The sequence below is a fragment of the Xenopus laevis genome, chromosome 1L (genome assembly GCF_017654675.1).
Source record: "Xenopus laevis strain J_2021 chromosome 1L, Xenopus_laevis_v10.1, whole genome shotgun sequence".
NCBI lineage: Eukaryota > Metazoa > Chordata > Amphibia > Anura > Pipidae > Xenopus > Xenopus laevis.
In genome coordinates, this window is record NC_054371.1 from 7128399 (window position 1) to 7150565 (window position 22167).

General features: G+C 41.6%; 1 long non-coding RNA gene and 6 other non-coding genes across 7 annotated transcripts; 2 read left to right on the top strand and 5 right to left on the bottom strand.

Annotated features, from left to right (window-relative positions):
• Positions 1-13050: 13050 nt before the first annotated feature.
• Positions 13051-13125, top strand: trnar-ccu. The gene has a single exon. It is a non-coding gene; the product is annotated as a tRNA-Arg (tRNA).
• Positions 13126-13902: 777 nt separating this feature from the next.
• trnah-gug lies at positions 13903-13974 on the bottom strand. Its single transcript has one exon. It is a non-coding gene; the product is annotated as a tRNA-His (tRNA).
• Positions 13975-14441: 467 nt separating this feature from the next.
• On the bottom strand, positions 14442-14515 carry trnav-aac. The gene has a single exon. It is a non-coding gene; the product is annotated as a tRNA-Val (tRNA).
• Positions 14516-18932: 4417 nt separating this feature from the next.
• LOC121401536 lies at positions 18933-21159 on the bottom strand. Its single transcript, XR_005966328.1, has 3 exons — positions 19383-21159; positions 19257-19295; positions 18933-19172 (listed from the first exon to the last, which is right to left on the bottom strand). It is a non-coding gene; the product is annotated as an uncharacterized LOC121401536 (long non-coding RNA).
• Positions 20419-20490, bottom strand: trnae-cuc. The gene has a single exon. It is a non-coding gene; the product is annotated as a tRNA-Glu (tRNA).
• Positions 21069-21141, bottom strand: trnav-cac. The gene has a single exon. It is a non-coding gene; the product is annotated as a tRNA-Val (tRNA).
• A 391-nt stretch (positions 21160-21550) lies between the features above and the next one.
• Positions 21551-21623, top strand: trnar-acg. The gene has a single exon. It is a non-coding gene; the product is annotated as a tRNA-Arg (tRNA).
• Positions 21624-22167: the final 544 nt, after the last annotated feature.

A 22167-nucleotide genomic window follows, 5' to 3' on the forward strand; every position in this document is an offset into this window, starting at 1 on the left:
TTCCTTATTCCCCCTCAAGGATTCCTAGAAAGTAAAGGAATAATTCCATGAATTATTCTATCATTTTCTAACAATGGGGTCTTTTGTGTTTAGTTCAGGCCTTTGAAAAATGATATAGCATTTTGGGAATAAATATACAACCTAATAAGCCAGCACTAGAGCATAAGATGGCAGATATCTCAACAGCCACCATTCTACTCCCCTTACTGCTCAGGTATTCAGGGACAAATGCCACCCACACGCTACAGAACACCAACATACTGAAAGTGATATTTTAAATCGTCAGGAAAATCTTTGGCTAGAAATGCAGCAATGAAATTTATTAGGGCCAAGGTTCCCATGTAACCAATCATACAGAAGAAAAAAAAGTCAGACCCTTCATTACAGACCAGAAAAATATTGTCTGGATCAGAAAGAGTATCAGCCTCAGCAAATGGGGGGTTGGAGGCCATCCGCACAGCAGAGATAACAATTTCAACTGAAAAACATACAATGACTAGTTTGATAGACAGTTGGATTCCTACATACTTCAGCTTACTCCCAGGCTTTGTGGCATTAAAGGCAGTTATAACTATGAGAGTTTTAGCCAACAAAGATGAAATACAAACAGTAAATACAATCCCAAAGTTTACTTGTTGGAGGAGACAGCGTATCTGTGTTGGGCGCCCAATAAATAATAAAGAGGAAAGGAAACACAACATGAGAGAAATAAGGAGGATGCAGCTGAGATATTGGTTATTGGCTTTCACTATAGGAGTCTCGCGATACTTTCTAAGTATTCCCAGGATTACAGCACAAGTGATGGATAATATTACCGAGATGGCGGCTAAAGTAGCACCCAGTTGGTCTTCATAGGAAAGGTAATTTATATTTCTGAGGATGCAGCCATTTCTTCCAGAATTTGACTTTTCGTATTTAGAGCATTTCATACAATTTTGAGCATCTGTAATAAAAGGGAAATAATAAATGTAGGTGTTATATTTGGGGTACCACTTGGAATTCTTATCAGCCAGGTGCCAAATTCATTCTAATAAAAAAAACTTATTTGAAAATATCCTCTTTTGCATATTTATTACTCTTGGATAATTTCTTTTTTCTATGTTGACCATTTGGGAGTTACTTGAACTTATGAATATTAAAATCAAATTGTAATATAAGATCCTTGTTGTGAATATTAAAATCAAATTGTAATATAAGCTCCTTGATGTAGATAGATTTTATATTTTCATAAGCACATTTTTATCTCACTCTGGGGCAAATTCACTAAGATTCATAGTTGCGCCAGCATCCGCTTCGCCGTACTTCGCCAGGCGAATTTTTGCCAGCGCTACGCAAATTCACTAAAATCCGAAGTTGTGCTTAGGGGAAATGAAAGGTTGCGAAGTTGCACTAGCGTTAATTTGCCAGGCAAAGCGAAGTTTACGCTAGTGATGCTTAATTTGCATATGGCGCCAAATTGAATTTACAGTGAAAGTACACGTAGCAGCACTACACAAGCCACATTCAAATGTAAAAAAAAAGTTGGAGAGCAAGATAACCATGCAAAAAGGTCCCAGGGTGCAAGAATATGGGCTGTAATTGGCTATTGGTAGCCCATATGTGGACTGGCAGCCTACAAGGGACTATGTTTGGTAGTACAAATGCTTTTTATGCAACTAAAGCTTTCAGTCAAACCAGAAATTAAAAAATAAGCACCTGCTTTGAGGCCACAGGGAGCAACATCCAAGGGGTTGCTCCCTGAGGGAGCAACATGTTGCTTGCGAGCTACTGGTTGGGGATCAATGGCTTAGAGCCATGTGCTCAGTGTTCAGTATATTTTCACTTTCACAGAGAATGGAGAATTGACTGCTGGGGTGCTGGCAGCACCAGACCCCAGGCTATGGAGAGAAACCCCATGGGTTGTGATGCCCTTGGTGGGCTCAGGGATAATGGGACCCTCATAGTGAGAGAGATTACTGGAAATGGATTCCAAGGAAAGAGGCTTGGGAGTACTCAGACTCAGTAGAGGTGTTGGAGTTGGCCTGAAGATTCCTGTGAGCACTGTGGATGCCTGTACCAGTTATATGTGCGCCCTCAGTGAGTTTTGGCCTGAGAAAAGGCCAGTACCAGTTCTGCGTGAGCCCTCTGTGAGTGATCCGCCTGAGGTAAAAGTATTGAAAGGATCCCAGCATGTGTCCCCTGTGTGAGGACAGGTTGTGCTCAATAGCCTGTAACATGGGAGCTACTGCCACTATCCAAAGGATAGGTATAGGGGCATGTAGCCCTACCTGGGGTAAAGAGCTCTTGGGATTGTGACTGTGTGTCCACCATGAGTGGAGTGTTGGACTGTGTCCTGGGTAGAGACTATGCCAGAAGTTAGAGGACCACATGAGTACTCAAGGGCAGGATCTATATTACATTGTATAATTGCATATTGCCTTTTTTTCTTCTTATATACTGTTCTATTTGTTTAACTGCAATGGAGTGGTTAAGAAAAGCCGTATTCGTCTGTTCCTAAGAAGAAAAAGTGCTCTATAGTGTCATACCTTCTTTAAATGCAATTATATACAGGTTTGGAACTACTCACAAGGGAGATGTCTTTAGGTCGTGTAGTTTACAGGTTTTTCGGTAGGTATGGACGACTTCAGGGCTCTTTTAACAAGAGCCTGACGGTAGTTCACAATATGCGACTTCTATTGCAGGAAACAGAGCAAGATTGAGAGAGTTCGTGGGGAAGGAACACCTGTAAACTACACGCTCTAAAGACATCTCCCTTGGTGGATATTTTTTGGCACAGGGGTGGTGGCCAAGATGGGGTTACACATAAATGTGTTTTCACCTTCATTATATGAAACTTTTTGAAGAGTTACGGCAAATAATAAGTTACAGAAGGAGTGAATGAGTGACTCAACATGAGGTTCAACATTTATTCAAAAAATAAAATATATTGTATTCCGGATTTACCCGTCAAATTGCTCTTTGTGGGCAGAAGGAGTTTAATTAGATTATGGGTATCAAACTTTGGGCTTTTTTTTAAATCTGATTCATCTTTTACATGGTTTGGAATGGTTTATCCTGATGTGATTACATCTTTATTCAATCTAATTTAATATGCAGATAATGATGAATTTTTAATCTTGCTTATACATTTTTATTTTACTTACGGCCGTATTTCTTAAAGTTTGTGCTTTTTTTCTACTTCAAATAAACTTACAATTAACAAAATTTGAATGCTTATTAATTAAAACAAAATCCAAATAATAAAACTTGACTAAAAAAACTTGAATATACATACATTAAGAATGTTTTTCTTATGTACGGTTATGCCCGGAGCAGAAGGTTATCTACAATTTATGACATCTAAGTAGACAAATTTCTGATTTTTTTAGTCTTTTGTGAATGATTTTTGCCATCCATTAGGAAGAATTGCTTTATATTTGTTTTCCTCAAATTATTTTTAGTGTTTTTTTTGTCTTTCTATTATGTACAGTTCAAATGGTTTTAATGTGGATATTAAAAATTTTTAATTATTATCAAAAACTGAATTATGTTGTTTGAAAAATACCCATTGACTTAAAAGTGTTTGGAATGTTGAAAGTGTTTGGAATGTTGAATGTTGGCCTGGAACATAGTATTTGTACCTGGATCAAGAACCGGCTAAAAGATACATATATACCATCTATATCTAGTTGTATATATATATATATATATATATATATATATATATATATATATATATATATATATATATATATATATATATATATATATATATATATATATATACATGTAGAAAGCTGACGCACACTGGGATTTATCAAAATAAAACTTATTTTATTGGATCGACGTTTCGGTCCACACATTGGCCTTTATCAAGATAAATACAAAGTGCAAGTGTAGGCAATTTTATAGCCTCACCCACCAGTGAACCTTCACCAGAACACGCCCATATGTCAAGTAAATATTTTAACCCTAGAAGACCCAAAAGTCCAGCGAACATGGATAGTATTAACTTGGTCTGAAAAACAAAGTGCATAGAACCATATAATTTAGTATATAAAACTACATAATCACATATTATAAATACTTTTAAAAAACTGTAATAAAATTAGTGAAAATATTTTTCTTTTAAAGTGACAATGTAATAAATAAAGTGTTAACAGTGTTATAAAATACTTTAAAAACAATATCATAAATCCATAGGACATAAGCTGTTTGCATGTAAATACATTACTAACTGTCAATGACAATACATAGAATGGTATAAGCTTTATAATTACTCATAAAAAGCAAGTAAACGAGCAATATTCATTAAGTCCTCTGGGGGCAATGGTGTTTAGCATTTTGATCCAATATACCTCCTTTTGCAATAACATGCGATCCCAATCACCTCCCCTAGTGGGTTCAGGAATTAAATCTATGCCCATGAATTTGAATGTTGGGAGATTATATCAGTGTCACGACTTTTTATTGCCTGCCCCATACAATTATACTGAAACAAAGAAACAAAAAAAAGAATAAAACATTTGGTAAATTTGGAGGTGGCTTAGTCAAACATTAAATTAAGTTTGGATTATTACTGCATTATTATTATTATTATTAGTAGTAGTAGTAGTAATAGTAGTAGTAGTAGTAGTAGTAGTAGTAGTAGTAGTAGTAGTAGTAGTAGTAGTAGTAGTAGTATTGTGCAATAACACATGCCAGCCAATGAAACACTTGCTTTTCAGTGGTGTAACTACTACACACTGCTGCCCCACCTCCATGATAAAGAACCTCCACCCTATCCCATCAAGAAGAATGCCTTATACTTAGAAAGAAAGCCCCAATGTAATGACCCAAAAAAATGTATTATCTCACCAGTAAAGATGCTCATGCCCCATAGCTACAGCTCGAGCTGGAGGTTTCCAACCAAAGTAGAAAAACATCAGGCACTCCCAGATCCCATAAAACAGGCTTGTAAAAGAAATGAGAACTTTATTTAGGCCACAAAAATAGATAAATACATATCCTTAAGTGTTTCGTGCTATGACTTAAGTGCCCATTGGCCTATGATTAAGTGCCCACTGCCACAAGACACAAAAGGCTTTGTATTTATCTATTTTTAGAGCCTAAATAAAGTTCTCATTGACCCTTGTACCCACAGACCCTGTACTTTGCATCTGCACAAGGCAGGAGTTATAAACATGTTATTCTTGTGATGAGTGGGCAGGTGCAAGTGCGGTTTTGTCCCAATAAATACATTTAGTGCTTGTTCTGATACATTAAGAAATGAGCCAGACAGTTTTTTTATTGGAAGAAAACATTACTAACATGAATACTGTATATTACTTGATACTGTATATCCTGTAAGCAAACAAAAGAGAAAAACTAACTTGCCCTTACAAGAGACACTGTAAATTTTCCATTCATCTAGTATAATAAGGAATGTGGATGAACACATCATTTATCTGGAGAATAGTCAAACGATTTTTAGTTTGAATCGTTCAAGTTCGAAGTCGAAGTCATAGTCGAAGGAAGAAGTAGCCAATTCGATGGTCGAAGTAGCCAAAAAAAACCTTCGAAATTCAAAGTATTTTTTATTCTAATCTTTCACTCAAGCTAATTAAACGTGCCCCCCAGTGAGCCAATGATAGCATTAAAGATTGGCATCAGATTATCTTATGTTTAAAGAAATGGTTTAGCTGCTATGGACAAATGAATAGGACAGATTTTATTCACAGATCTTTTCAGATTTGAATATGCAAACTAAAGTTTGAATTTGGTTTAGTTTATGGCCTTATATGCAATGGAGGTATTCAGTATTGTATTTATTCGTTCAGTATGGTTCTTATTCATAGGCAGTAAAGATCCCCACCTTAGTTGTTAGAAATGAACAGAACCTCCCCTCAATGAATTACAATCAGTCAGAATGCATTACATCAGCATTTCATCCAATAGCTTATATTATATTATATATTATATATATTATATTAACACTTTATAAGTCTAGAAAAATATATTCTTCCTGTGCATCAGTTTCAATGTTAGTGCTAAAAGATAATAGAAAGTGATACATGCAAGTATAAGACATCACTTAAATAAATAGGCATGTATGGCGAAGATATGATATAATTGTGTAAAATTATGTTCATTCTGATTCAATGATTGGATGGCACTGATAGGTATTGGATTCCTTTGAGGAGGTTCTCAAGCAGGTTCTTTTGCATTTTACCTAAAGAAACAATGGGAAAAACAGTGGAGGGCTTCTTCTTTGGTTGCTGTAAGAAGAAAAGAGTGAGTGATGCTAGTGAGGTACCAAACTCATCCAAGACTTAGGGGCCAGTGCACAGGTGGTACCTCACCAAATAGGGACCCAGTAGACACTAGGACCACATAGCTCTTGTTACCTTGTAGAGGGCACTTTTATCTCTTGTGCCAGTTGTCTGTGAAATACAGAGCCCCTGAACTGAAGAAAAGAGGCAGATAGGTAGGCAAGAGAAGGGGGCGGGCACTGGCTCGTAATTCTGTTTTATTGATAACAACATTGGGATTTGTATAACAATTATTATTGGAGAAACCGTGCTACTTACTATAAATGAACTGTTACTGTGTTCATCGGCAAAATTGTGTGAACCTTCAGTTTATTCTCCTCTCAGTTTACAACTACAAGTCCCCACTGCTGTGTGTACAATGGTGTGTACCCTAAAGGGGTTGATTTGGTAATTCCTCCCAAAATTTAATTACTGCCGCGCAACAACTTTACTGACACAAGCTACAAACAATATAAAAAATATAACATTGCATACCGTACATATTTATGTATTATATATATTTATATATTTGTGCATTGTGTGGTACACCATACCTTTAGTTTACCATATTTCAAGAGAGTCAAGAGTGAGTTTATTGTCATTTCATCCATATACGTTTGTACAATACACAGTGAAACTAAACAACGTGGTGCTAAACACAACATAGATGTACTGGACAACAGACAAAAAGTGCAAGTGCAAAAATATGCAGCTCCTGCAAGACAGGACAGCACAGTGCAGGGACAGGACAAGACACACTCAGCAGATGTAATATGTTAAGTAAATAATGCTCAACGTCAGACATGATGGTGTATCATTGGGATATGACAGTAGCAAGAACATGATAAATAACATGATAAAGTGCAGATGTGCTCATAGAGAACATTTGTATCCCATGGCTATTTATTTATACAATGGCGTACAGTGGCTGTGTAACGTTGTGGTATATAGTAAGGTCAGATGGAGTGTGAGTGTGAGAGAGATCTGTCCGGTCCCTGAGTATTCAGGAGCCTTATGGCTTGGGGGAAGATACTGTAACACAGTCTGGTAGTGAGGGCCCTAATGCTTCGGTACCTTTTTCCAGATGGCAGGAGTGTGAACAGTGAGTGTGAGGGGTGTGTTGGATCAGACACAATGCTGGTGGCTTTACGGATGCAGTGAGTGGTGTAAATGTCCGTGATGGAAGGAAGAGAAACACCTATGATCTTCTCTGTTGTCTTCACTATCCTCTGTAGGGTCTTGGGCTCCATGACAGTGCAGTTCTCAGCCCAGACAGTGATACAGCTCAGGATGCTCTCGATAGTCCCTCTGTAGAAGGTTGTGAGTATGGATGGTGGGAGATGGGATTTGCGCAGGAAGTAGAGGCACTGTTGGGCTTTCTTGGCTAAGTAACTGGTGTTGTGGGACCAGGTGAGGTTCTCCGCCAGGTGGACACCAAGGAATTTGGTGCTTTTGACGATCTCCAAATTAGAGCCGTCGATGTACAGTGGCAGGTGGTCACTCCTAGTCTTCCTAAAGTCAACAACCATCTCCATTGTTTTGTCTACATGGAGAGACAGGTTGTTGGCTCTGCACCAGTCTGTTAACCGCTGCACCTCCTCTCTGTATGGTGACTTGTCATTATTGCTGATGAGACCCACCACGGTCGTGTCATCAGCGAACTTTATGATGTGATTGTGTGGTGCGTGGCTGCACAGTCATGCGTCAGATGAGTGAACAGTAGAGGACTAAGCACACAGCCTTGAGGGGCTCCGGTGATCAATGTGGTGTTCTGGAGATGATGTTTCCAATCCTGACTGACGTCTGTCAGTTAGGAAGGTCTGTCGGTTCTGGCAAGTCAACAGATAAATTACTGACATAGAATTGCAGTTAATATATCCTTTAATCTGATTCTTCTTTAGAAACTTTATTATGTTGGCGGATAATACATTTCTGGCTGCCAGAGATATAACTGCATAGAATTCCAGGATCCAAGAACCTTATAAATCCATGTGCTAAAAATCTCATCATCTGAATTTAATTTAAACCAAGGTGACATGTGGGACTCATCAGCTGGTCTGGGAGCTGAAATTATAGGAAACTAAACATGGGCTAATAATGTAGGTGAGGGTTGCACCCTAGACATGTGCCTCTTCTGTGTACCCATAGTTTCAGCCATGTAAGCAACAATTTCTTTCTCCACAATTGGAGAAACCATTCAGTGGTTTGCCACAAATCCAAACATTTTCCACTATGCCATTTGCAATAAATTGGTGTATGCATTTTATTGTCAGTTACTTTTAACTCAGTATCTAGGAAATGTTATCTTTTCCATAAATCTGATTCCACACTTAAGAATATTTATACATTTTAAGGGGTAAAGTTTAAAGGAGAAGTAAATCTTTTAGTAGGTAGAAATGTTGTACATGATTAGGAATGCACCAAATCCACTATTTTGGATTCGGCCGAACCCCCGAATCCTTCACAAAGCATTCGGCCGAATACCGAATCTGAATCCTAATTTGCATATGCAAGGAAGGAAAAACATTTTTTACTTACTTGTTTTGTGGCAAAAAGTCACGCGATTTCCCTCTCTGCCCCTAATTTGCATATGTAAATTAGGATTCTGATTCAGTTAATATATCAGTTTTTTGCAAATAGTATGAGTGTGGCTTCATGTATGATGTAAGAGTGGCAACAATTTTAATTTCCAGATTAAAAGTCAATGCTGTTGGCCCCTCCCACTTCTGGGTATTAAACCTATATCACCTTTTCATTCAGGTTGACCCCGTAACTATGTGATTCAAGTTTGTTGAGTGTGGCCTCAATGCTCTAACATTGGCAGCAGTTTAAATTTCCCCATTGAAAGTCAATGGGTGAAATGTGATTGTTGTTGGCTCCTCCCACTTTAGGGAATACATTTTTTTTTGTTTTTTTCATTCGGGGGGACCCCATGACTCTGGTGAGTGTGGCTTCAAAACTGTAAAAGTGGCAGCAGTTTGAAAATCTTCCCTGTCAAAGTCAAAGGAAAAATTGGGGTGTTTTGAGTGCTGCCCTAAAAAGACGGAGGGTGGGATCACTTACAAAAACACAAGCAACCTGTTCCAAAATAGAATGAAGAAATGTGACGAATTTGGGAGATATACCCCTAAAACTGTAGTAGGAGAAGCGTATAGAATATGGGGGCGGAAGAAGCAGAAGAAGTGTAGAAAATAATGCCCAGCAGTAAGATTGAAACAAATCTGTCTGTGGAGATTAATGATTTTCTGGGAAATATGGCTAAGAATACAGTAGCTAGTTGACTTTCAAGACCAAGATTTAGAATGTTTTTTTGGAACCACTCACATTGTGGAACTGACTTTCTCTCAGATGAGAAAAAAGCTCAATGTGAGCTGAGCAGCCCATGGTGATGTGGGAACTGTATTCCATTAAAGGCTCAGAGGTGATTGGGTGATTTAGAAGGTGACTTGGTATTTAGTTGAATAAAGTGTGGAAAGCAATTTGCCTCAATGAGCAGGATGCAACAGTCTAGGCCCAGGTCTGTAAAATCCCTTTGTAAATCTTTAATGCCAGCTGTAACAGCCTGGGAAACAGTCAAACCTCTAAGGATGAAGGAGATGCACTTGATGAGGTCTGATCTAGATGTGATCTAAACTGTTTTGTGCCATCTTGAGTTGACGTCTGTTGATCCGGTGGCCCATTGGGGAGGTACAAAGACATAGTGGGATTCTGTTTCTAGAGCTTTCTCTTGCCCATAGAGGATTATGTCTCTTAATCAGACCTGGTCTAATAGAAGAGAACTCGCCAACGCGTTTCGCTTAATAGCTTTCTCAAGGCGAAATAATTGATCCGTTTGGAGACGCTGTAGAAATAGGTTCCGGGTTCGTTGTCAGAATGCGTCATTACGTTGTTATCACGTGATCTTAGGATTCTTCTGATTCGTAGTTGCAGCTAAAACGTCCTGCGTATCATCAGAACGCTTTACGCTTGATGCATTTAGTGTCATGAAATCCTAATGATGCGTTTAGTGTCATGATTGTGCTGGCAAATGAGATGGGTTTGCCGGGGGGTGTGCGTCTTGCGCATGGGTCTGCACCTCCCGACGTCAAGCGTTCTGATGATACGCAGGACGTTTTAGCTGCAACTACGAATCAGAAGAAAAGATCACGTGATAACAACGTAATGACGCATTCTGACAACGAACCCGGAACCTATTTCTACAGCGTCTCCAAACGGATCAATTATTTCGCCTTGAGAAAGCTATTAAGCGAAACGCGTTGGCGAGTTGCTCAAATCCTGTATTTTAATTATTGAATCTTGGTGCTTTTACTGGGGTTGGATCTAATCCTTATTGCTACGGTTCTTTCTTTCATCTTAAACAATCTTCCTTCCATTCTAAGGGGCCGGTGATTTGTGGCTTATTAGGGTTAACTTAGTCTCCTTAAGATCAGGGCAAGTTAATTTACCAAGGCCACAGTCTCGGTTACCCTGTCCTGCCTTCCTCTTTGTGGTGTCCCAGACTTAGAAAACAACAGGCAGTTAGTTTTTGGGACAACTCCACCTTCTTATATTTCATTATATCCTCTTTCTTTTCTGCTGACCGTAGCATTGGTATTATTTCTACCCGATTTTGGTCATTTTTTAATCTAATGGGATCCTTTCAATTAATTTAATTTCCAGGACTCTTTATATTAATACTAGCACTTGATTAATTTAATATACCTTCCTGTGTTTTTAATAATCCTCACTTAATTTAAGCATCTTTCCCAGTCAATTGCACTCTTTTGATGAACTTTGTCATTTTTATCCTTGTAGCTTTTTTTGGTTGATTTCAACCATGAATTGTTATTTATTTTGAGAATGATAATTAATTAAACTACTTAATGGGTATTATGCACTAATTGGCACTTTATAGTATTTATGAATTATTTCAAAATCAAGTAGTTGATCAATTAATTCATTAATTGATTGGGCACTTTTCTCACCTTAACTTATTTATTTAATTAATTTATTTAAATCCTAAGAGATTTAATGTATGCTGGATACTGATTAGGTTGTTACCTACGGGGTACTTTTTTCTTTTTAATAGGTGCATGAGTTACACACGTATAATTCATTTTTTTCCCTTCTATTTAAAGAGATCAGTGACGACTCCCAGGACTCCCGGCACAGATGGATCAGCTGGTGAAACTGAGAATCTTAACTCTTTGTTTCTGTTCAGTCAATAAGTACTACCATCTCAAATATTATGTTATACGCACACGTTTTAAAACAAAATGATTAATATTTCCTTATGTCCTTTTATTCTTTCCTTGGATAAAATTACATAACTACACCCAATTACTTCTATGTTATGTTTTATTATATTTTCAACTGGTATATTTTTTTGGATCAAATCAAGACAATTCAATTATCTGATAAAAGAATCCATCAGATGATATCACTAGTCACACTTTGTGCCTCTGGAACATTCTATCAACTAATTGGGTGGCACCAAGACAACTATGTCCTACTATTTATTCCCCCACCCAGAGTAGAGAATGAAATCACTGATGGATGTATTTGGCAGACCCAGGCTGTTAAACAAATGAACACTAATAAACAATATAACATATAAATTCATAACGACGTAATTAACATATTAATTGATTAGGGTTGATAAGGGTAATGAGTTGATTTGGGTAAAAGCCCTTCAAGTCTTAGGAAGGCATTTAAAACACCTCACCGTACAAATCGAAGGAACCCAGGATGAGTCCAACAAGCTATTTCCCAAGATCCCTTAGGTTGAGAGCAGAATGCAACTCCTCCCTTCATTTGTTCCAGGGATGAATTCGGGGACGTGAAGTCTCTCTCCTTACCATATTGGCGGGCGGTACGCAGAGTCTCTGGGATTCACAGGAACTTCCGAGAGATCTGTTTTCCAGCCGCAGATTGACGGGGGGGCCAGTGGCGCAATGGATAACGCATCTGGCTACGGATCAGAAGATTGTAGGTTTGACTCCTGCCTGGCTCGACATGCCTTTAAATTAATTTTCAATCGACTTTAAAAGGGACGTTGAAATTTGATTTCCATTTATAATTGATCATCGAATTTCAGTGCACCAGCACCATGTGAAACTGATGGATGCGTCCTGCTGCCTTCTGCCGGCATGCAAGAAACGTCCCCGTCGCTCATGCCTATCGGTTTTTGCCTTTCTCTTCTTTTCTTTTTTGGTTTTTTGCAGGTTTACGTTGGTGAAGCCTTTGCAAGAAAACAAAGCCACGCCGGGGCAAAAATGTCCTTGGCTTCATCGGTCATCATGTAGGATGTATGAATGCATGATGACTTTTTGGCTATAAACGAATGTACAAGGTGGGAAAGAGCACACCAGAATATGCAGGCAATGCCTTAGTTCATTTGCAGATTTATTGAGTGCACAAGCTTTCGGGGTCACAGCCCCTTCCTCAGGTGCAATATTGCACCTGAGGAAGGGGCTGTGACCCCGAAAGCTTGTGCACTCAATAAATCTGCAAATGAACTAAGGCATTGCCTGCATATTCTGGTGTGCTCTTTCCCACCTTGTACATTCGTTGTAATATTTGGCGTGGAGGCGGCCAGGGATACGGATGCACCCAGCAAGAAAGTAAGTGGTGTGCGGCAAAAGACTTTGTTTTTGGCTATAAAACCATAATAATATCTGTGCGTTTCAAGGGTTGCTAGTCTGCATTCGGTTAAATAAAGAGGGTGCAACTTTGCCCACCAAAACCCATGCAACTGATTTGCTATGAATGCAAACAGCACTAAAAGAAACTTTGCCAAGGGACCATCCAGTGGCCTAATGGATAAGGCACTGGCCTCCTAAGCCAGGGATTGTGGGTTCAAGTCCCATCTGGGGTGCTCGCAGTGTGACTTTCTTGAAAGAGACTTTGACGCAGCTAGGACCAGTAACTCTGCTGGCTCTTGGGTCCATGCAGGAGAATTTGGCAAGAAAGCCTTTCAATTAGCTGGATGTTGTGTCAGCAGGTCTGGAAGAAAACCCGTTCCCTGATTAGCAATCATACAGTGGTACGATGAGTTGTGTTAGGAACGCCAAGAACACAAGTCGACCGCTGGAAGTAGCGTCCAGCAATAAGAGTAGATGGGTCGACAGTGGACCGGTACCGCTTGTTACTCGTTGAAGCGCCTCAAGTACATCTGTTGGACAGATATCAGAACTGCGTTGGAGGAACCTTTTAGCAGACCACTTTTTGGCTCAGGAATGCCCTTCTCTCCCTTAAATTGTTTTCTCCCAGGCAAGGCCATAAAAGAATTGGTTAGCACCCATTGATAGGGAAGGAGAGGAAGGGGCGACGATTGTGAATATTTGGGGTAACCTTTTGCTGCCATAAATGTAAAGCTTGCAAATTTCTTCAACAAGGGAGCAGAGTGAAATGTTTTCAAAGCCATGTGGTTTTCATACCAAAATCCTTGATCAGATGGAGATTCCAAATGAATTTGTGTCATACAATTCAAGTGTAATGCGTAAAGCCAGCTAAAGAGGAGATGGCCGACAGGAAGCTACGGCTACCTATTCATTTTGCAAGGGCGCGCCATTTCAAAGTGAGGAAGAAGAGTCGTTTTTAAATTTCCGTTTGAGTGCTAGAAAAGGGTCAAGTTTAAACAAGGGTAAAAAGTTGCCGTGACCCGGATTCGAACCGGGGTTGCTGCAGCCACAACGCAGAGTACTAACCACTATACGATCACGGCATGCTGCGGGCCAGGACTGCGTTGGCCTGCTTTGGGAGTGGCGGCTGCTCTGTCCACGTTGCTTGTGTTGATTTCCTCAGCACAATTGTAGTTGGCATTCATTTTCCCTTTCGACCCATTTTAACCGACTCAGCATTCCAGATGACCCACGGCAAGCCTCTCTTGAAAAACCTTTGGCCCTTGTCCGACTTTCTTTGCAAAGAAGGAACACTGACTCCCATAATGCCTTTGGCTTTCCCATTTACAATTTCTTCTTTTCAAATGCAGTTTAATCGTAAGGAGGCGAACCTAAAACCTCCCGATCCACAGTTAAAATTCATGATAACCCACACACTCACTTCATTTGCCTGGGTTTTTGTTTTTTTCCAATCGTTCAACTGGCTTAGAATGCTTTTTATTTGTAAATACATTCCTGCGAGAGAGAGCACTATGGGAAACGAAGAAATAAAAAGGGGGCAAATGGCCAGTGTTTCTGCCCGGTTTCGAACCGGGGACCTTTCGCGTGTTAGGCGAACGTGATAACCACTACACTACAGAAAGCACCTGCAGGGCTCGGCTAGGGGCCTCCGATCTGAGTCGCCGGGAAAGCCGTCCGGCCGGTGACCGCTCTGAGGCCGCCAAGCAGCGGCCCGCACTAATGAACACTAGGAGACACCGAAAAGGGTCATGGAAAAGCAGGAAAACAGAATATCTTAACATACTTACCGTGATTTTCATTTCCTGGACTGTAGCATGGCAGTGGGCCAATAAGGGGTTATTCCCCCGCCGGAAGGCTGCACAGGAAGTACAATAAAAGTCCATCCGGGTCCCCCCGCGCCCATCTCAACGACTGGAGACAATACCCCCTAATAGGGAGGGAAACCCCTGCCCACTGCCATGCTACAGTCCAGGAAATGAAAATCACGGTAAGTATGTTAAGATTTTCTGTTTTCCTGTCCTTTGCATGGCAGTGGGCCAATAAGGGGATGTAAAAAGCAGAACACATAGGGAGGGATTATTCAGGAACTTTTATTGCAGCAGCTGAGAGGACACTTAGCCCAAACCCAGCTAGGTTTTTTGAATAAACATCGAAACAGTAGTGTTTTGAGAAAGTATGTAAATTTTTCCAGGTAGCAGCTTTGCAGATCTCGTCAGCTGGAACTTGGGCATGGAAGGCCCAAGACGCCGCTATACCTCTGGTGGAGTGTGCTTTGGCTGATGATGGCCCAGGTACTGTTTGAGAGGAATAGGCCATGAGAATGCATTCTTTAATCCATGCTGAGATTACTTTTTTGGAAGCTCCCATGCCTTGTCTAGGACCTCCGAAGAGAAGAAGAAGATTTTCAGATTTCCTGAAACTTGACACCTAGTGTATATAGCGCTTTAGGCATCTCACCACATCGAGATTGTGGAGTCTATTCTCTTCTTCGTTCTTGGGATTCTCAAAAAAAGTAGGAAGCACTATGTCTTGGGACATGTGGAATTTTGTGGCAACCTTGGGAATGAAGTTTTCTCGAGTTCTTAGAGTAACTTTATCATGAAGGAACTGGATCTTAGTTGCATCAGATGAGAGAGCGTGTAGTTCTCCCACTCTTTTTGCTGAGGAAATGGCAAGTAGGAAGACCGTCTTCAACGTCAGGATTTTTAATGGTAAATCATCTAAAGGTTCAAAGGGTGCTTTGGTTAGTGCATCCAGTACTAGGGAGAGGTCCCAGGGAGGGACTGTGTCTTTAACTGGAGGATGGATTCTGATGAGGCCCTTGAAAAACTTTTTGATCAGAGGATATGAGGACCATTGTATGTCCGTATAAGCAGATATGGCAGAAATCTGACCTTTCAAGGTAGAAGCGCTGAGACTGGCCTCTAAACCTGACTGCAGGAATTCGATGATGGTGAACTCTGAGATGAGGAAAGACGATCCAAATTTCTCTAACCCCCAGCTGGAAAATTTCTCCCAGATTTTGTTATATTTGGAAGAGGTAGACATCTTTCTAGAAGAAATAAGAGTGTTGATTGCTCCCTCTGAGAGTCCTTCCTTTCTGAGTTTTATCCTTTCAATCTCCAAGCAGTCAGGGCCCAGTACCCTGGGTCTGGGTGTAGTAGGGATCCCTGGTGTAAAAGGTTCGGAGTTACAGGGAGTCTGAAGGGCTCCTCCTGAGACATCTGAAGTAAGAGGGGGAACCAGAGTCTTCTCGGCCACCAGGGAGCTATGAGGATGACTTGAGCTTTGTCCTCCTGAATTTTTTTGATGGTTTTTGCTAACATCGAGATTGGAGGGAAGATGTAAGCCAGTTGAAAGTTCCATTGGAATGAGAAAGCATCCCAAAAGGTCGCTCTGGGGTCCTTGTCCCACGAACAGAACACTAGATTCTTCTTGTTCTGAAAGGTAGCCATCAGGTCTATGGATGTGTGACCCCACTTTCGGCATATTAGGTCGTAAATCTGCTGGTTCAACTCCCACTCCCCGATAGCCGGAAATTTCCTGTTGAGGAGATCCGCTAAGGTGTTCGATGTCCCTGGTATGTAGGAGGCTTTGAGGTGGTTCGCATTGTTTTGAGCCCATTCGAAAATAGTTGTGGTCAAGCACAACAGTTGTTTGGATCTGGTTCCTCCCTGGTTGTTTATATAACTCACTGTGGATAGGTTGTCTGATTTGATCAGTATAGATTTTTTTCTGAGGTGTTTTTGGAAGTGTAGGATCGCTAGTAGCACCGCCTTCAGTTCCCTCCAATTGGAGGATTTTTTGCTTTCTATGGGTGTCCACTTCCCTTGAATTTGGAAGTGTTTGAAGTGTGCTCCCCACCCCGCTCTGCTTGCATCCGTGGTCAGTGTTTCCCAAGTAGGGGAGGTGATAGATACAGGAACTTGCAAGTTCTCTCTCCTGAGCCACCATGAGAGATGAGAGATCGTCGTCTGTGATAGGTGAATCAACTGGGAGTTTTCCAGGTGATTCCTGTTCCATTGGTTCAAGAATTCTATCTGGAGAGGTCTTGCTTGAATTCGTGCCCATTTCACCGCCTCTATGGTGGACATAAGTTTCCCCAGAATTTGTTGACATCTCTTGGCAGTCAAAGATGGATGACGAGACAGATAATCTGCTTGGTGTTGAATGTCTGAAATCCTTTCCTCTGTTAGACTTACTTGAAGTTTTTTGGAGTCTATGATAACTCCCAGAAATTGAATCTGTTGTGTTGGCTCCAACATGGACTTTTCCCAGTTGACGAGCCACCCCCATTTTTTCAGAGTATCTAGAACTATACTCAGGTGTTGTAGGAGGAGTTTTTTGGAAGGAGCTTTCACCAATATATCGTCTAGATATGCGAAAATCTGGATCCCCTTTAGCCTTAAGAAAGCCATCATGGGAGCAAGCACCTTGGTGAAAACTCTTGGGGCTGAAGCTAGTCCGAATGGGAGCGCTTGGTATTGAAAGTGCTTTCCCAGGATCAGGAACCATAGGAATTGTTTGTGTGGTTCCCACACTGGAACATGCAGATAGGCATCTTGTATATCTATCTTGAGCATCCAGTCTCCATGGTTTATGAACTGGCATATAGACCTCAGTGTCTCCATTTTGAATTTTTTTGTTCTGAGGAATTTGTTCAGATGGCCTAAGTTCAGAATTACTCTGAAATCCCCATTATTTTTTCTTCTTAAGAATAGGTGAGAATATATACTTCTGTAATGTTCTCTTTTGGGGACTTCTGTGATGATCTTTCTGTCTAGTAGGTCCCCAAGGATCATCTTTAGGGTAGAAACAGCTAGTGGGGATCGAGGCTTTTCTGAAGACACAAAGTGAAACGTCGGAAGTTTTTGAAGATCCAGGGCATAACCATTGCTTAGGGTTTTTACAACCCATTGATCTGATACGTGTTGAGCCCACACTGTCCTGAAATTCTGAAGTCTTCCTCCAAGGCAAGACAGAGGGGCTCGCGCACCCTCATGCCGATTTTTTGTCCTGTTTGAAGTCCCTTCTTCCAGGTGCCCCTTGTCCCTGGGTTCTTCTCCAGGGTTGCCTAGTAAAGGGCTTTCCCGGTCTATACTGTTTGGCCTCCTGCAGGGGATTTTTTCTAAAGGGCCTCTTGTCTCTTTTGTCCTGAGGAAGAAAAGCCGATTTTCCTGCAGAGGCTTTGGATATGATTTTGTCGAGTCTTTCACCAAACAGAAGTGACCCTTCAAATGGGAGGGAGCAAAGGTTATGTTTACTTTGCGGGTCAGCATGCCAGTGGCGCAGCCAGAGAGCTCTACGGGCCGCCACACTAAGGCCCATAGCTTTGGCCGAGAGTCTGACAAGATCCATGGATGCTTCCGTAGTGAATTCGTTTGCGGTTTTGACATCTTGGATCATTTCAATAAGCTTTTTTCTGTCTGTTCCCGCTTTGACAGCTTGTTCCAGTTCTTCTATCCAAATGTGGTTGGCTCTGGCCAGAGTGGTAATGGCTATGGAGGCTTGGTTGGACATTCCACATGTTAGATACGATTTTTTGAGTGTCATGTCTTGTCTTCTTTCCATCGCATCTTTTAGCGAGACTCCTTCGTCCACAGGCAAGGTAGTACGTCGAGCCACTCTAGTGATGGCCGCATCCACCTTAGGGGAGGCTTGCCAGAGTTTTGAGTCCTCTTCTTCGAATGGATACATCTTTTTAAGTCTTCTGGAGAAATTAAGTTTTTTATCTGGCGTCTTCCATTCCTCTAAAATGGTTTCTTTAATGACTTTTACCGGGAATTTTTCTCCTTTTTTGACCGCTGATCTGAACATTGTGTCATGTTTAGGAGTATCCTCAGTATTGTCAAGTTCCAGAGAAAATCTCATTGCTTTGATGAGTGGCTCTAGGTATTCAAGGTTTAAAGAACAGGTATCTTCAGACTGCTCTTCTTCTTCTTGATCGGTTAAAGATAGCTCCCCTTCAGAAACACTGGAGTAGTGCGTGTTCCTGTGAGGTCTGCCACTGACCTCAGTCATAGAGGAGGGCGCTTTGTGTCTTTCATCTAGATTGTGTAGTACTTTCTCAGTAACTACATTGACCATATCACTCATAGATTTTTTTATGGTAGTCTGCATCCAGTCTTTAATAGAGTGCAGTTGATCAGAGGAGGGCCCAGCCACTTCCTGCAGACACTTCTCACAGAGCCTTTTGCCTAGAATTGCTGCTTCTCCGCATGCAATACAATCAGTTCTGGGAGTCTTCCTTCTTTGAGATTCCTCTCTTAATGGGGGACTCCTGAAAAATAAGGTATTATAATTACTCACAGCTGCTTGTAGTTTGCATCAATCACGATGGAAAAAAACTCTCTTAGTGCCTTACCCCCTGGAGCCTGAGCGTCTGCAGCTCATAATTGACAGTCTGGAGGAAATTAATAACATTGTCAAGTAATTAAAAAGATATTCCAAAGAATAAGGCTCCAGCGTTTAAAACCTCCATGTAACTTACACCTGGGATCAATCGAGAATACAGGTGCACACAGATTCCTCAGTCTTGTCTTGCCAGAAATGAACACCAGCCAGTTCGTTTGAAATCATAAGAGGAACTGACCTGTGATGCGCTCGTCCTTTTAAACCGGCGCGAAAAGGCGCGTGCGTAAATTCGCAGCGTGAAAACGTAGGCGCCATTAGAGAGATGGGCGCTGGCGTCTTATCGCGCATGCGCTACCTCCGTTAAGGCAGCATTGCGGCTGATTGCGCCATCGGCAACAAAGGCCAGAAGCCCGCCGGCTTCCCCTGGAACACACACAAGGTAAGAACCTCGGTCCCAGGCACGTCAGAGGGAGAGAGTAGCACCTCTGGTATGGGGGGTATCTTCGACAGGAAAATTGAGATGGGCGCGGGGGGACCCGGATGGACTTTTATTGTACTTCCTGTGCCGCCTTCCGGCGGGGGATTAACCCCTTATTGGCCCACTGCCATGCAAAGGACAGGAAAGGGCGGTGTCACAAAGGCCAAGAGAACAGAGGGACTGGAGGCTGGTCCACCGAGTCAAAAGAGCTGAGAGGTCTAGAAGTGTAAGTAGCGAGAAGTGGTTTTTGGCTTCAGCTAAGCGCTCAAGTGGTTTTGAGCTAAAGGGAAGGGCTTTGCAGCGCAATGTCCTATTTAAATGGTGTTACCTAAGCTCCTTTGCTGATTTTGGTTTCTTTGCGGCGAGATATACAAATGAAGCCACTTTGGTTTGTGCCTTTAACACAGAATAGCTGAACTCACTCGAATCATACTGTATATCCCATTTCACACAGAAAATTGTCTCACAGCATCCCATGTGAACAATGGTAGTCTTGTATTGTTCTTGGAAAGGTTAAAGGCATGACATGGCTTTAGATCAGACAGTTTCTTCAGTTTCTCTCGAGTCATGACACGTTTACCATACGAATACAAGCGCCTTCTTCCGTACAGCACTTGAGACCTTGCACCACCCGTAGTTTGGGAAAGACCTTCTCAAGCCCCAGCGTTAAAGCCACCAGTCAGAAAAGTGCATTTTCCCTGACCAGGAATCGAACCCGGGCCGCGGCGGTGAGAGCGCCGAATCCTAGCCACTAGACCACCAGGGAGGCCGACGGCGAGCTTCCTCGATGCAACTGACGGCAATCAACTCCAACGCAGAATTGTTTACGACGACGCAAAGACATTTCTTTTCTAGACGTCATATCAAAGGCTATTGTGATACTAAATTCTATAGTTAGTATAGATATGGGGAAATATAATTGATGTGAGAGCAGGGAGGGGTGTGTGTGGATGGATGGATGCGGGGGTTTTCATTTGGACGGGTTGAACTTGATTGATTGACTTTGTCTCTTTTCAACCCGATTTAACTATGTAACTATTTTGTAACCCTCCTCTTCTAAAGCGCTTCTTCTCCGTTGTGCACGTGCCCCCTTTTGCATATGGCAGCTGAGGCCTTCGCCGAGCTTTCTCCACTTTTGGCGTGGTTAATGTTTTTTGTTTGCCTGGATGCCATTCGTTTTCTTGGGATGCGTGAATGTTTTGCACTTACTCCCAAACATTGGGCTTTCCATAGTCAAATATCCGTACAAAATGTCAATTCTAAAGGAAAGTGTGCCGCGTCTCTCCCATTTCCGCTTTGGGTTGATGAATGATAAACAAGCAGCTCGCGGTATAAACGGAGCTTTGTTTCTGCCCGGTTTCGAACCGGGGACCTTTCGCGTGTGAGGCGAACGTGATAACCGCTACACTACAGAAACCCCCATGCTGTCCCCGCACGCAAGATGTTGTGTACTTTTTGCGCAACATTTTCCACAGATGTTGCCGATTATGATCGGGTTTATTTTCTGAAATTGTTTTTAATGCTCTGTGTAATACCGGTCCAGAGCTATAAACAAGGATGTCTGACTTGTAAAAGCCCTTCAAGTCTTAGGAAGGCATTTAAAACACCTCACCGTACAAATCGAAGGAACCCAGGACGAGTCCAACAAGCTATTTCCCAAGATCCCTTAGGTTGAGAGCAGAATGCAACTCCTCCCTTCATTTGTTCCAGGGATGAATTCGGGGACGTGAAGTCTCTCTCCTTACCATATTGGCGGGCGGTACGCAGAGTCTCTGGGATTCACAGGAACTTCTGAGAGATCTGTTTTCCAGCCGCTGATTGACGGGGGGCCAGTGGCGCAATGGATAACACGTCTGACTACGGATCAGAAGAGTGTAGGTTCGACTCCTGCCTGGCTCGACATGCCTTTAAATTAATTTTCAATCGACTTTAAAAGGGACGTTGAAATTTGATTTCCATTTATAATTGATCATCGAATTTCAGTGCACCAGCACCACGTGAAACTGATGGATGCGTCCTGCTGCCTTCTGCCGGCATGCAAGAAACGTCCCCGTCGCTCATGCCTATCGGTTTTTGCCTTTCTCTTCTTTTCTTTTTTGTTTTTTTGCAGGTTTACGTTGGTGAAGCCTTTGCAAGAAAACAAAGCCACGCTGGGGCAAAAATGTCCTTGGCTTCATCGGTCATCATGTAGGATGTATGAATGCATGATGACTTTTTGGCTATAAACCATAATAATATCTGTGCGTTTCAAGGGTTGCCAGTCTGCATTCGGTTAAATAAAAAGGGTGCAACTTTGCCCACCAAAACCCATGCAACTGATTTGCTATGAATGCAAACAGCACTAAAAGAAACTTTGCCAAGGGTTCAACCTGTGCCCAAGTGGCCTAATGGATAAGGCACTGGCCTCTAAGCCGGGGATTGTGGGTTCAAGTCCCATCTGGGG